This window comes from Phalangium opilio, unplaced genomic scaffold (assembly GCF_054372755.1).
Source record: "Phalangium opilio isolate 3A_F unplaced genomic scaffold, DU_Popi_V2 ptg000329l_1, whole genome shotgun sequence".
NCBI lineage: Eukaryota > Metazoa > Arthropoda > Arachnida > Opiliones > Phalangiidae > Phalangium > Phalangium opilio.
The window spans coordinates 1,681,138-1,694,566 of NW_028324226.1; the positions used below are offsets into that span (position 1 = coordinate 1,681,138).

Here is a 13,429-nt window from a genome sequence, read left to right on the forward strand (position 1 = left end):
ATTTGTATTAAGGGGACCATCCGATAATAACACGAAATACTTTAGGTAAAACCCCCTTAAATATGATATTCTTAAAAGTGGTCTTGGAAAAAGGAAAAATCAGGAGGCTATAACGCGTACTAAAGGTCTGGACCAATCAGGAGACGGTATTCTCTTCTCTCTCTTATCTTGGTACTCCGCCGTACCGTAAGAGAGCGAACTAGTCGCGTCGGGGCAACGCGGCTTCATCTTGGGCCCGCTCTTTCTCGTTCATTGTAGCGCGGTATTTCGACGAGTTCACGTGGGTTCGCGTCACTCCGCCAGTTATTAAACGTCAGTGTATTTTCGGGTCTAAATTGTTACTCTCGAAAATTTATACTCCGAAGTATTTGAGCCATGGGTTCGCTTTGAATTTAAACAACTTGCGCTTCGGTTTACTACTTGTGCTTACCGGTTGGTTCTTTTTATATAAGAAAAGGTGTCAATTTCGTCTTGGTTCTTGTTGTATTTTGGTTTATTTTGTTTGTTTCACGGATATCCGTTCGGTTTTAACAAAATAAACATCTATTACTACGATGAACAACAATAAAGGGGAGGCTACTAATAAGCCGAGGGAACTTTGAAGTCCCCCTATCCCCCCTTTTTATCGTCAACTACAAGGTCAAGGGTCATTTCGTCTTAATTTTACAGACAGCGTCTCTTAAAGTAAGTTAAAGATTATAATATTATTTTAGACGTTGATAAAATCGGGTTTAATTTGCATTTCTAAGGGTACATAGTCAGTGTTTTAATTATTACGCCTATCAAAGGCACATTAAAACCCCTCATCATGGTTCTACCCCAATAATATCATGACAATGACGGTAGGGGTATCTTTATATGGGAATGTTTTTGTCGGGGGTATAGCCCCCGCTCTTGTTATCGTCTGTACTGGCTTCCCCCGTGCGCTAATGTCTTTTCAATACACGACCATCTTCTCTTCCGCCCCCCACTTCCCCCAAATTAACGCCCTATCTATATACCTAAGGGGTGTGTAAACCCCCGTGCCCCTCTATTGTCTAATCTTATTGAGCGTATGCAAATCACAGTTCCCCCCATCCTCCCGTTGCGTATTATTACTAAGTAAGGTACATCTTGGATGTTGCTGATAAGGAACGAGCTATGGTTGGTTTAAAACCCCCAAATGTTTATATCTCTTAACCCCCTTCCGCCCCCACCTCGGTTTTAGAACAGATTTAGGAAACCTGGGGGGGGGGGGTTCATGACGAGATTTTGTAGTAGGGGTATTGCCCCCCCCCCCAATTGTCGCGCCATTTCTGTAGAACTTGATGGGGCTTGCATAGTTTGATATTATGACTCAGCTTCTTTGCTTCGTCTGTCTGTCTGTTTGGGATCCGCGTTTCTTTTAGGACATATTAGTAAACTGGGTGTTGTTTTGCGGGGAAATTTTTGTAGGGGTTTTGCGCCCCCCCCCCTACCACACGTTTTTGGGAAATTTATCCAGAATTTGACAGTGAAAATGAAACTTCAATCTTTTTGGATGTGAATCAACTTTAAAACCCTTTTTATAACAGATTTAAAACGAACCTAAATCGGGGGTTTTGCGGGTTCAGACGTGAGATTGAAGTTGGGATTTCCCCCCCCCCTTGTTGTGCAATTTCTCTAGAATAGGGCATTGAAAATGGAGCTTTGATATATTTGAAATGACTTAATTACTTCGCCTTTTCGGGTTTTTTAGTTTCTTTATTATTATTATTTTATCTATTCGCGGGGTTCTCTTCTCTCTGTTTGATGGGAAGGGGAGGAGCCTAATTAGGTATTTTTGTCAAGCGACCGCGTCGATTTTTCAATTTACACCCTGGGGCTGTTGTCTAAGATTTTGCCATCTCAGCTAGCTACCTGACTTTGATCTCCCCCAAAAATTTTATCATCTTTTCGTTAATAATATAAACTGTTAAAAATTCTTGGAAATTATCTCGCTCGCTTGACGATAAATTTTATGCTAATTTTACCACGAAATTTCTTCTTTTTAAAAACGGGATCAATGTAGCGGAAAATTTAAAGAATTTGGTGCAGTGTTTGAGATTCTTTTTATCGTTCGTTACTAGCCTTTTTCCAAGTACCGCATATTCTGTCGTTTGTCGTGTTTTATAGTGAGTAGACAAACAAAATGAGCGAGTAGTTGTTTGGAAGAATTAGTATCTGAGTAATAGGGAGCGATTTGGGCAAATATTCACAAAATGACTCGCCAAATATCGATATTTTACAAGTATAGTGAATATTATTAGGCTGTTGGTATAACCTCGTTGTTCGTCTTATTACGAGCGAGAAATCGAAGTAACAGTCGTACGCGAGTAATTGTTCAAAGAATGTCTAAGTAATAGGAAGGGATTTGGGCAAATATTCGTTCGGGATTCGCCGATTATCGCCGTTTTCCAATTAGTGAATATTATTAGGCTATTGGTGTAACTGCGTTGTTCGTCCTATTACGAGCGAGAAGACGAACAGTCGTACGCCAGCAATTGTTGCAAAGAATGTCTAAGGGATTTGGACAAATATTTTGCTCGGGACTCGCCGAATAGCTCCGATTTAAATTAGTTTTATGTCTTCCGTACGCAATTTATTTTAAATTCGAGAAGAAAGAAAGAATAACAAAGGAAACGGCAAAATTACTTAGGTGCGAAAAACAAATCTGTTGTTTAGACGAGCTGTGTTTTGTACACTTTTGACGGATGTTAGCTTCTCATTGTATAGTTAAAGCTGTAATGGAATACACGTGTGTGACATTCTATCTTATACATGTCATACAAGAGGTCTAGGAAGAGGGGGAGAGAGAGAGAGAGAGAGTATTGGTGTTATTCTTGTTGTTGACACGAATAGCAGCTACAGGACGGCTGCCTCCTTTCCCACGCCGACAATGTCCTTCTCTGTTGTGAGATACACTTAGCTATTCCTGTTGAACCCTCCATGAGAGTCGCATAGACCGGGCCTCTTGTATCTTTTGCGAGGATATCTGTCTTGACACAATCAAAATCATTAATTTTAGAGAACGTATAGACTAATTGGTGTACCAGGGAGCTAGTCTCTTAAGTTGTTGAGCAGTTTGCCTCCCTATGATTTTGGGTTACTATGTCCGACACCTCTTTATGGTAATTTGTTTCCAAATTATAATACGATATCATTTGAAGCTCTATGCATTTATCCAAAATATTTTCAGTTTCGATTGAGCCCATTTTATACCTAATTTGTTATGTCCGGTCGAAGTCCAGTTTTTATTGATCTGTATTATAGTTCATCGCTTGAACACTTTCCCTCCCCTATAATATTGGGTATGTCCGACACCTCTATACAGTAATTTATTTCCGAATTGGGCATATCATTTGAAATTTTTTTCCCCCAAAAATCATGAATTTATCTCCAAAATATTAAAAGACTTTCAGTCCATTTTATACCTAATTTGTTATGTCTGATAAAAATGATGTTTATGGACATTTGAGGTTCAGTTTTTATTGATCCATATTATAGTTTATCGCTTAAAACAATATTATACGGACAACATATCAGTATTACTATAAAATATATACGCGTTAATCACCTACTTCGTTATCCTGCTCTCAAACAAAACCCTCCCATTTTTTTTATTAACGATTGACCGCTATCGGTAAAACCCCTTTTTTTCTTCATATCATTATCGGCTATCGTTTCGTTTTTAGTACCTTACCGTCCGTTTATAGTTGGACATGGAAGCTTCAGGTAGATCTGGGTACACACCAATAACGCTAAACAAATACTGTTTTAAGTGAAGGCCCGTTCAGACTGACTAAAAACGTTACGTTCACTGCGTGCAGGGAAGCTAGTCGTTTTCCTCGCTTTATTAGACACGTGATAACGACTACGTAATAGATTTTAGGGTTTAGTTTTGAATGTTTTCAGTTTCGTTGTACCACCTCGTTAGCGCCTTTTCTTTAGCCATAGCTCACTCGATTATGTCTTACTGACGCGTGATCGAGTGAGCTATGCATTAGCAGACGATGTATGAAACGTTTTAGTATTATTGGCGCGGTATTTTAGTATTCCAAAGTTTTGGCTCAAAAATACGCGACTCGTTTTAAGTCGTCTGCTCTCGCGTCTGAACTGGGAAATGAACGCACTAACTAGGCGGCCGCCGTGAACTTTAGATTTTACTGTAGTCTGAATGGGCATTTAGATCTGAAATTGCGATTGGAATTAGTGGGAAAACGTAGTTTTAGTTGCATTGAATCCATTTTCCGTTTCACTCAGTCGCTCTGCTTCTTTCATTTCCTGGGATTATAGTTATGTTTTGGCGTCCTTGGGCCTTTTTTTGCTGTTCCATGGGGGCCCCTAAGGGGGGTCCATCTAAACACGACTACCATTTAAGTAATCCGATCTATAGGGCCCGCAGAATCTTTTATTCGATTTTGTAGATGCTCTTTTCCAACAAATGTTTTTCGCATTGTTTTTTTATGTAACTTTTCTTGTTTTTCTGTTCTGACTAGCAGCGTCTAGGCAGCTCAAATATCATTCGACAAAGCCAAAAGGGGAAAGGGGGACACACGACAATAAAGCTCGTGCATACGTACACATTTGTAATACACCGTGTACTGTATGGCACGGTTTGACAAAAGGTTACGTAGGAATATAACGACAATATTGGTTAACGTTACGCCGTAACCCCGGAGTTGGTTGGCTTGGTGGACACGCTTGGCGGAACCAGTTTCCGTTTACTCCTGCATCATGGCGTCCCCCTAGCTTTTATACTCTTGAATGTCATAGGTTCCGAGACCGTTAAGTTTTTAGGGTTTCGTTGAGACATGATGTCCAGTTTTATGTGTCCCTCTTGGATAAAAACATGTAACTAATTGCGCTCTTGTTTATTATTACTTGCAATATTTAAAATTAAAATTTTTCCCCTTTTATTAGATATTATCTGGAAGAGAAGTATTATATACTTCTGATATTATCAAGAAGCGATATCTAGTTTATTAGGGAGAAGTTATAAATTCGAAACATTTTTAGCTTCATCTCCAGTAGCGTGTCCGGAGTTAATCCCCGCCTCTAAATTTCAACCAGCATCTCATTGGTTCTTGAAAACTCACGTCAGCGCGACGCGAATGACGAAAATTACGTATTTTCCGACTGAGGAGAGGCGAAATAGCCCCGGCCTCCTTTTACGTCCCCCTTGTATTTTGAATGGGGGACTGGGACTATGGTGCGCGAATACTTAGGCGTCTTATACTTTCTCCCTTGTAAACTAGATATCGCTTCTTGATAATATTTTTTTTACCAAGATTTCAGGGTTGGTACTAAATTCCCATAGGATATATATATTTTTAGATATAAAATATATATATACAGTATAGGGATCTTTTTAAATTGGGCGTTAAAATTTTTATCGTTTCGTATAAATCGCATTGGTTCGCGACCAAATTCGATAAAAAAAGAAGTACTGAGGGGATTTTGCCCTGTATATATGGGGATAAAAATCGTGTATATATTCCCATATATATATATGAAATGTCAGAGTAGAAGTATTATTACACCTGAAAGGAACTATTTTATGTCTATGGGATTTTACTGTCCTGTAACATTCCGCCTTAGTTTAAATCCCTACTGTTAAGTTATAGCGAAGAAATCCCACGAGATTCATTTGGATTTTTTTCAGCGCGCGAGGAGCGGGTCTATAGACCATTTCTACGGAGATTCGTAGCTACAATTACCCCGCTATTACGTTTCATTTTATGGGAAGGAAGTAAAGATGATTTTGATATTTGAAATGAAATAGTCTATATAGGGATGAGAGGGGAAGAATCTCAAGATGAGATGAGGAGAGGAGTAAATCGGATAAATGAGTATTTCAGGGTCTCGTGCCGTGCAACTCTCTATCGGGATTTTTATTATTAGACTAAAAAATTGTAAATTTCTAGCACCCTCTCTCTCTTGTGTAAGAAATATGAAAAATTACTATTGGGTTCTTTTTTATTGGGGAGAGTTATTTTGTGATAAATCGTTTTAGTGGGTTTAAGATAAGCTCGTTTAAAACTGTCCATCCCCACTGTTAATCGTATAAATCCTTAAATTAATATTAATGTTTAACAGCAAAGACACCCGTCATACATTGTTATTAGTTTTCGAACCGCCATTTTTAAAGATGGCGTCCGCAAATCGAACCCAAGGGGCGATAGTAATTTCCTGCATACAATTTTGGAACTGAATCGAACAGAATTCTGCAAGCTTTACAGTTGAATTGCAACTTTTAAGCGCGCCAAACACTATAGATTTTTGTAGATGAAAAATAGACCTTAATACTTTCATTTAATCTATTTGGAAACACGTGTTTTCCTATTGAATTAGTTCGATACAAATCGTGTGTGACTAATATTTTTGCTCTAAACTGTAACCATTAGTAAAACGTTCCCTAACATCTGTGTAGCTCTAATAGGTCTTCGTTTGAACATTTATTATCCTGACACAAAGCTTGACGAAATTTGCCTCTTTTTGGGATATTTAAAAGGGGGCCCCTTCTTCTTTAAATAATCACCATCTATCCATCCACCTTCTCTTTTGGTTGGGGTCCACCCTTCGACCTCACACGCCGTTTTTCATCCTTAGCATAGGCCATGGGACCAAGAGAACTTGATTTCATGCTGGAGTTTTTGGGGATGTTTACGATTAGGATATGTTCCACGCCCTGGAGGTTTTTTTTTTCCTTTTTTGACGTTTTTCTTTAAGAAGAGACGCCATAATCGGTGAACCATTATTCCCTTTTCAAGTCAAAGGAGCGGGTCTTTTAACGAGGGCCCATTAGAAACGGTTCCTTTCTCGCCCCGGGTACCCGCTCTCTCTTTTGCAACTTTGCTGGAATCTCGGGTTCTTTTTTTGAAAAGAAACTGTCATAGTACCCGGCCAACCTTGGAGGAGAGAGGCGAGGTGGAGTAGAAATGTTTATGGGCCTTATTACCATGTGCGGCAGTGAAAATCTCCAAGAGTACCTTGCGCATGCACGCCAATATCTTTGGTAGGGGATTGTTAAGTGTTGCCGCATAGCGCCATTTACAAATAGAGGCGAATGGTCACGAATTGGCATTAAGACATCGGTGACATTTTCGTTCCATACGATATTACCAAGAAGTGATATCTAGTTTATTAGGGAGAAGGTTAAGATGTCTAAGTTTTCGCGCGCCGTAGTCCCAGACCCCCTTTCAAAATGCAAGGGGGGACGTAAAAGGAGGCCGGGCTATTTCTCCTCTCTTCAGTCGGAAAATAACAAAATACGTAACCAATCAAGAACCAATGAGATGCTGGTTGTAGTTTAGAGGAGGGGATTAACGCCGGACCTACGTTTGGACTGGAGATAAAGCTGAAAATTTGGGCCGAATTTATACCTTCTCCCTAATAAACTAGATATCTCTTCTTGATATTACTAAAATGCCTACCGAGGATGCTAGTAGTTGTTGCCGTTCCGTAGATGAGAGTACAGCAGCAACGTTACAGGTTTTGATATTTCGACTCCATCTCACCTTTCTCCTTCAAGGACCAAGTTGGAATGAATGACCTTTCCTCCTGCCTGGTCCATGACTATTTTTAGTTTTTAGGGTTGTTGCGAATTTACATCCCAGTATCAATCCGCGCCGTTAATGGGTTTCTTTTGAACCGCTAAAGACCACCCCACCCCCTAAGGAAAAACGCCCATGGACCTTTTCGGTTCAACTGGGAAGCCGCCTCCATTTTTGCTTTACTTTCTAATAGTGTTATTTTTGATTAATTTTGCGCGGAAGGTTTAGTTCCCCCCGTATCATACTATCTTTTGAATCGGAATTCGTTGAGAAATTTTGAATATTTTTTTCTGGTTGAGAATGTACCGTAGAAAAGGTTTAAGAGATATAGTTTGGAAGGGTAGTGAGTGTAAGCTTGACTTTGGTATGATTTTAAGGTGAAATTCTCGTCCAGGGTTGTTGGTTGGGTTATTCGCGTTTCGCTTTGAGGTCCGCCGGTATCTTGGAAAATCCTCCCGCTATCAAGCCCCTTTCAACAGTTGTTGCCTTCTAAAAGCGTCTTTATGCTTTATGTTATCTGTATAGTAAAAGTCGCTTAGGCCTAGTAATTTAACGTGTTATGAGTATGTTTAATTATGTCACGAATGTTTTTGAAGAATTAACCCTTTGTCTTGGTGAAGTAACCTTAATATTCAGGTTTATTATTGTTTTGTATTTATTTTTAAGGAATCTTAACGCTGGTGATTTATTTTTATTGCAAAGGTTGTTTAACACTTCCTTTGCAAATTCTTTAAACAGTAAATATTGGCTTCTTTTATAAGTAACAAATGTCCGATCCCTTTTGATGTGATTTTGATAGTCTGGGGCAATTTAAGTAGTTTTCAGACAAGGAGGATTCATACCATTTATACAAGGATTCCAAACTAGTTGGAAATACACCAATCTTGAGCCACGAAACACTAGTAGAGGCAGCCCAGCTCATTGCGTGTGAGAGACTATAGGGAGCTTCCAGTTGGAGGAGGAGCTGAGTCTCGTGACGTAAGTTACGCTGCCATATTGGTGGGTTTAAAGCAAGAACGAAGCAGAGACCACCCAATATGGCTACCAGAACAGCGGTATGACTTTGGAGGGTCTCTATAGCCAACTTGGTCATGCCTCTAGCGGTGTCTTCTGACGCGAGGAAAATTACCCAATATGAAGGCTTGCCCCTTTAAGTTTGTTTCCCTGAATGTGAAATTCGTAATGGGCTATTGTCCTCCAAGTAGCCTAGATACTCCTTGTGTAAAGGGTATCTATCCTCCTAGCCTGAAAACTTACGTATTTACATAAAATAAGTCGGGCATATTTTTTGTTGGGAAGTCAAGAAGATTTCGTGTCTTTTTGTATTTCTCAAGAAGGTTGAATCTGGCTAGCTCTCTCTCTCTGAGCATTCTTATGGGAGGGTGTTAGTTCTTCTTCTTCTTCTTCTTCTTCTTCTTCTTCTTGTATGTATCTCGTCTTACTTAAGGTCTAAGAAATCTTTTCTTATATATATATATTTACTCTCGGTGCCCCTAACACGCTCAAATGGGTGGATGTTTTTATTGTTAGAACGTTTTTATTTTTTATTATTATTAAAGTCGAAAAATGGAAACTGCCTTGAGAAGGACTCTTAAAACTAGTTTTGAAATTTGAGAATGTCGTTGTCATCGTCGTACGCCGACAGTTCATACGGAAATCCTGTCTTATATAAGCAATAAAGCGAAATATGGACCTTAAAACGCGCTCTTATCTGGGTAAATAATTGTTGTACCGTTGTATAGAGGACCGTAAGGGGTATGAAGTACTCAAGGGAATTTCCTGGAATTAATCTTGAACTGGAGTGAATTGAATTGTCAAGTTTTGTAAATATTCTGCGACAATATTATTTTTTTAATTGATTAACAAGGGTTCGCATACAAACCTGGAAACTCAGGGGAATTTAGAACTTTTAGTAAAATTTAGTAAAATTCTGGGGTATCAGGGATATTTTTGAGGTTTGAGTAAGTTTGCTCTGAAGGGGTTAAAAACCACCCCTTGTTATTACTCCTTATATGGGAAAAAACTAGGCTGTGCGAGTCCAGTTTTTTAGGGTTCGAGTCGAGTCTCGAGTCCTTAAAAAAGCTCTTTTAGAATCTCGAGTCTAGTCTTTTAATTGGTATCGAGTCCTCGAGTCCTAAAGTCAGCTTAAGAACTGGGTTTCAAGTCCAGTGTCGAGTCCTGATAAATTATATCAAGTCCCACTGGAGTCCTATTAAATTAATTCTATTAATACTAACTTTAATTTAATTTACTTAGTTTAATTCTAAATAATTAATAATACAAGAATTATAATAAATTTCTAATAAGGATAAATTTTATTCACAAAGTATAAATCTCACGACGAAAATGACGCGGAGTAACAAAAATTTTAACTTTTGGTTCTGGTTTGCTTAACTCCTTTAGCTGAAGTAAACATTTTGTCCTATCACCTGTCTTTTCTAAACTTTAAATCGATTAAACCCCACTAAATCCGGCGCTTTACTTAAAATTCCGGGTCACAAAGTAAATATTTTTGGACTTGATAAGGCGTCAAGTCTCGGTTCGAGTCCTCCTCGAGTCCAATAGTGCAGATTTTAAGGACTCGAAATAATTTTCAAGTCCTAAAATTTTGATTTTCGAGTCTCGAGTCGAGTACTCGACTCGAGACTCGATCGAGTACTCGCCTTCATTCGAGTACTCGCACAGGCCTAGAAAAAACTGGATAACTATGGGGAAAAAACCTGAAACTCTGAGAAATCTGTTTTTCAAAACGTTATGAACCCTGTTAACCCTACTAACATTTTTTGGATCCTGAAATATTTGGTACCATTGCATAGAGGACCGTATGGGCTGTAACATACTCAATAGAATTTCAAGGAATTGATTTTTAACTTACAGTTATGAGGGTTTAAAATTTGTAAATATTGCTCTGCGGCGGATGCTTTTAAAAACTGATTAAGTCTTCTCCTAATTGTCGTAAGCCGAAATATTTGGTACCGTTGTGTAGAGAATAATGTGAGCTATAACATACTTAAGGGATTTTCATGGAATTTCTTGGAAACTGTAGTTATGATAATCAAAAATAAATAATCCTCCACGGAATGTTTTTAAAAACTGATTAACTTTTCTCCTAATTGTTCTAAGTCCAAATATTTGGTACCATTGTGTAGAGGATAATATTATCTATGACGTACTTAATAAATTTTCATGGAATTGCTTAGAGACTATAGTTATGATAATCCTAACAAGTTTATAAATAATCCGCGACGGAATATTTTCAAAAGCTGGCGTATTTTCTTATTCAAAGTCTGCTCATAAAAGGGCGCTGTAATTAATAAATCATTAGGGTTCCTTCCTCGTAATGATCCAATAGGGCGGTACGCGCGATATATACTATAGTATAGTGTCTGGTCCTATATAGATATTTAGAACCAACCGGCAGGGGGGCCCCCGCGCTAAGCCTTGGTCTCTTAACTATAATAGCGGGCCGCATTACCATGTTATTGCCTATAAATTTTAGGCTTAATGATTTATTCGTGGTGGCGTCGGCAGCGAAAGCGCCCCGAACCAACATTTCCATAGTTATATAATACAATCCCAATCCCGTTCAATGCTAATCTGATCGGTCTCTTTGGAGAACTGAAATATCCTCAAAACTTAACTGGTTTCGATGTCCTATAAGCTTCCTTTCGACACCCCCGTCCGTTGTCGATAATGACGTGAAAAATAATGGTTTCTACCAATTGGAGAATATTCCTAGCTCTTTCCTCCCCATCTTTGATTAAAATTCAGATACCCCTTCCTTTTCTCTCTCTCTAACTCGCTCTCCTTCCTCGTTTGGACAAATTTAATTCCAGCAATGGCTAATTACGCCAGAGGGGCCACGACATGATGATTTCAACCGAGCCGTTATCCTAGCTTCGCTTGGTCCTTCGTTGACGTTTCCATTTCGAAAACCCCGGCCCAAATGAAACGAATTCCTTATAGATTAGCTTTAATAATACTTACTTATCGATAAGTGTACCGCCATAAGAGCGTGCCTTAATTCCCTATCGAGCATTTTCTTATGATTTACGAAAATCCTTGACTGTTTTGGGGCCTTAACTGAATTTGTAATATTACTGGAAGTTAAGGTGTTATCTGTGCGTTGAATTTATACATTTTTGTTTCGTGAATTTACGCGTTTTTGTTTTCGTAGCGCGTGAATAGGGACTTGGCAGTACTACGTCATGCAAAGTCAGGCTACCTTCCACTAGTGCTAAAAAACGTACCAGGAGGAGGGGCTTATATAGCTTTCATTCTGTTAAAAAAACATACCATAATGGCGCTTGGGGCGGAGTTAAGCCCGAATTGCCAAGTCCCTATTTATAGCTTTTTGTTGGGAAACGCGTGAATTTATGGGGGTTTTTGTTTGGTAAACGCGTGAATTTATGGGGGTTTTTGTTTGGTAAACGCGTGAATTTATGGGGGTTTTTGTTTGGTAAACGCGTGAATTTATGGGGGTTTTTGTTTGGTAAACGCGTGAATTTATGGGGGTTTTTGTTTGGTAAACGCGTGAATTTATGGGGGTTTTTGTTTGGTAAACGCGTGAATTTATGGGGGTTTTTGTTCGGTAAACGCGTGAATTTATGGGGGTTTTTGTTTGGTAAACGCGTGAATTTATGGGGGTTTTTGTTTGGTAAACGCGTGAATTTATGGGGGTTTTTGTTTGGTAAACGCGTGAATTTATGGGGGTTTTTGTTTCCTCTAGGTAAAGTAACCGTCGAAATATTAGCGAAATTACTTTGGAAATTAAATTTGTATGAATGCCGTAATATCACAAAGAGAAGGGGCCATAAGGATGTCACTAATTTGGGTTGATTATATTAGAAATTTGGGTGCGAAGGACGTGATAATCGTGGTATGGTCCCCGAAACGGAAATGGGAAGATTATTTTTTTTCTCCCTTCATTTTTCGGCTAAAAGCGAGATTTTAGCGTCAAAAATTACTATCTTAATGACTTTCGAATGTTTGCCCAAAGGTTTTTTGTTCGAGGTAAAAATGTTTCTTACGATGCGGGGGTGGGATACTATTTGGCAAAAGAAAACATTTTTTTTCTTTTCTTTCTTTTATTTTCGGTTTCAAAAGTTTTGAGGGCGGAATTTTATTAGTTTTTATTAGCAGGGCTGCTCTGCGCTCGTAAAATTATATTATTTTCTTCTCTCTATCTCGTCTTTTATTCTACGGTTATGCCAAAATTCTTATGTTTCTCTTCCTTAAGGTGAGGGGCGTGTCACTGTCATTTTTAGCTAGAGTTAGTAAACAAAAATATTGTTTTTTTTTTGTTTTTTTTTTCGATCCTGGGCTCATTTACCAGTGCAGTGAAATTTACCTTAACAAAAACAATTAATGACGTAATTTAAGAAGTTATTGTCCCCTCGGGCGAAGATGACACACGCGAACTTTTGAGCTGAATTTATCTCGCTCGCCACCCCCTCTCATTCATTCATTCATTTTTGGACACATTTTCTATTCTTTAGTTGGGTTTTCTTATTTTTTTCGTCGTGTCATTGTTTCGACGAACATAATTGAGCTGAAAAAGAAAATAGAATTCATTGTTTTCATTTGTTTCCTTCCTATTTTTCCTTTCCAAAATTGCCCGTCTTAAGAATCCAAACAATACCGTTTCTCAATTTAATAACTCGATAAAAATATATATATATATATGCGGTATTACGTGCGCTTTGGGTAAGATTGTTCGAATTTTGACATATTTTTTATTATTATTATTAAGAAAGTCAAATTAATTTTGTAAATAGAGTATAAATATATAAAAAATATACAGGGTGCTTTTTTTGGCCAAAACAGGGGTGAATGATCGAAGTACAGGGGAATATTTTGACTTAAATCATGACATT

At 38.4% G+C, this 13,429-nt stretch overlaps 1 protein-coding gene across 4 annotated transcripts in view; it reads left to right on the forward strand.

The window, feature by feature from the left end:
• Nucleotides 1-204: 204 nt before the first annotated feature.
• LOC149610225 (latrophilin Cirl-like) overlaps nt 205-13,429 on the forward strand; it is a 180,174-nt gene continuing 166,949 nt past the window's right edge. The window contains exon 1 of one of the 4 annotated variants that reach the window (XM_089859280.1): nt 205-684. The gene's annotated coding sequence lies outside the window, so the exon portion shown is untranslated. The remainder of the gene's footprint in view (nt 685-13,429) is intronic. The other 3 variants (XM_089859279.1, XM_089859276.1, XM_089859277.1) reach the window with 3 other exon arrangements.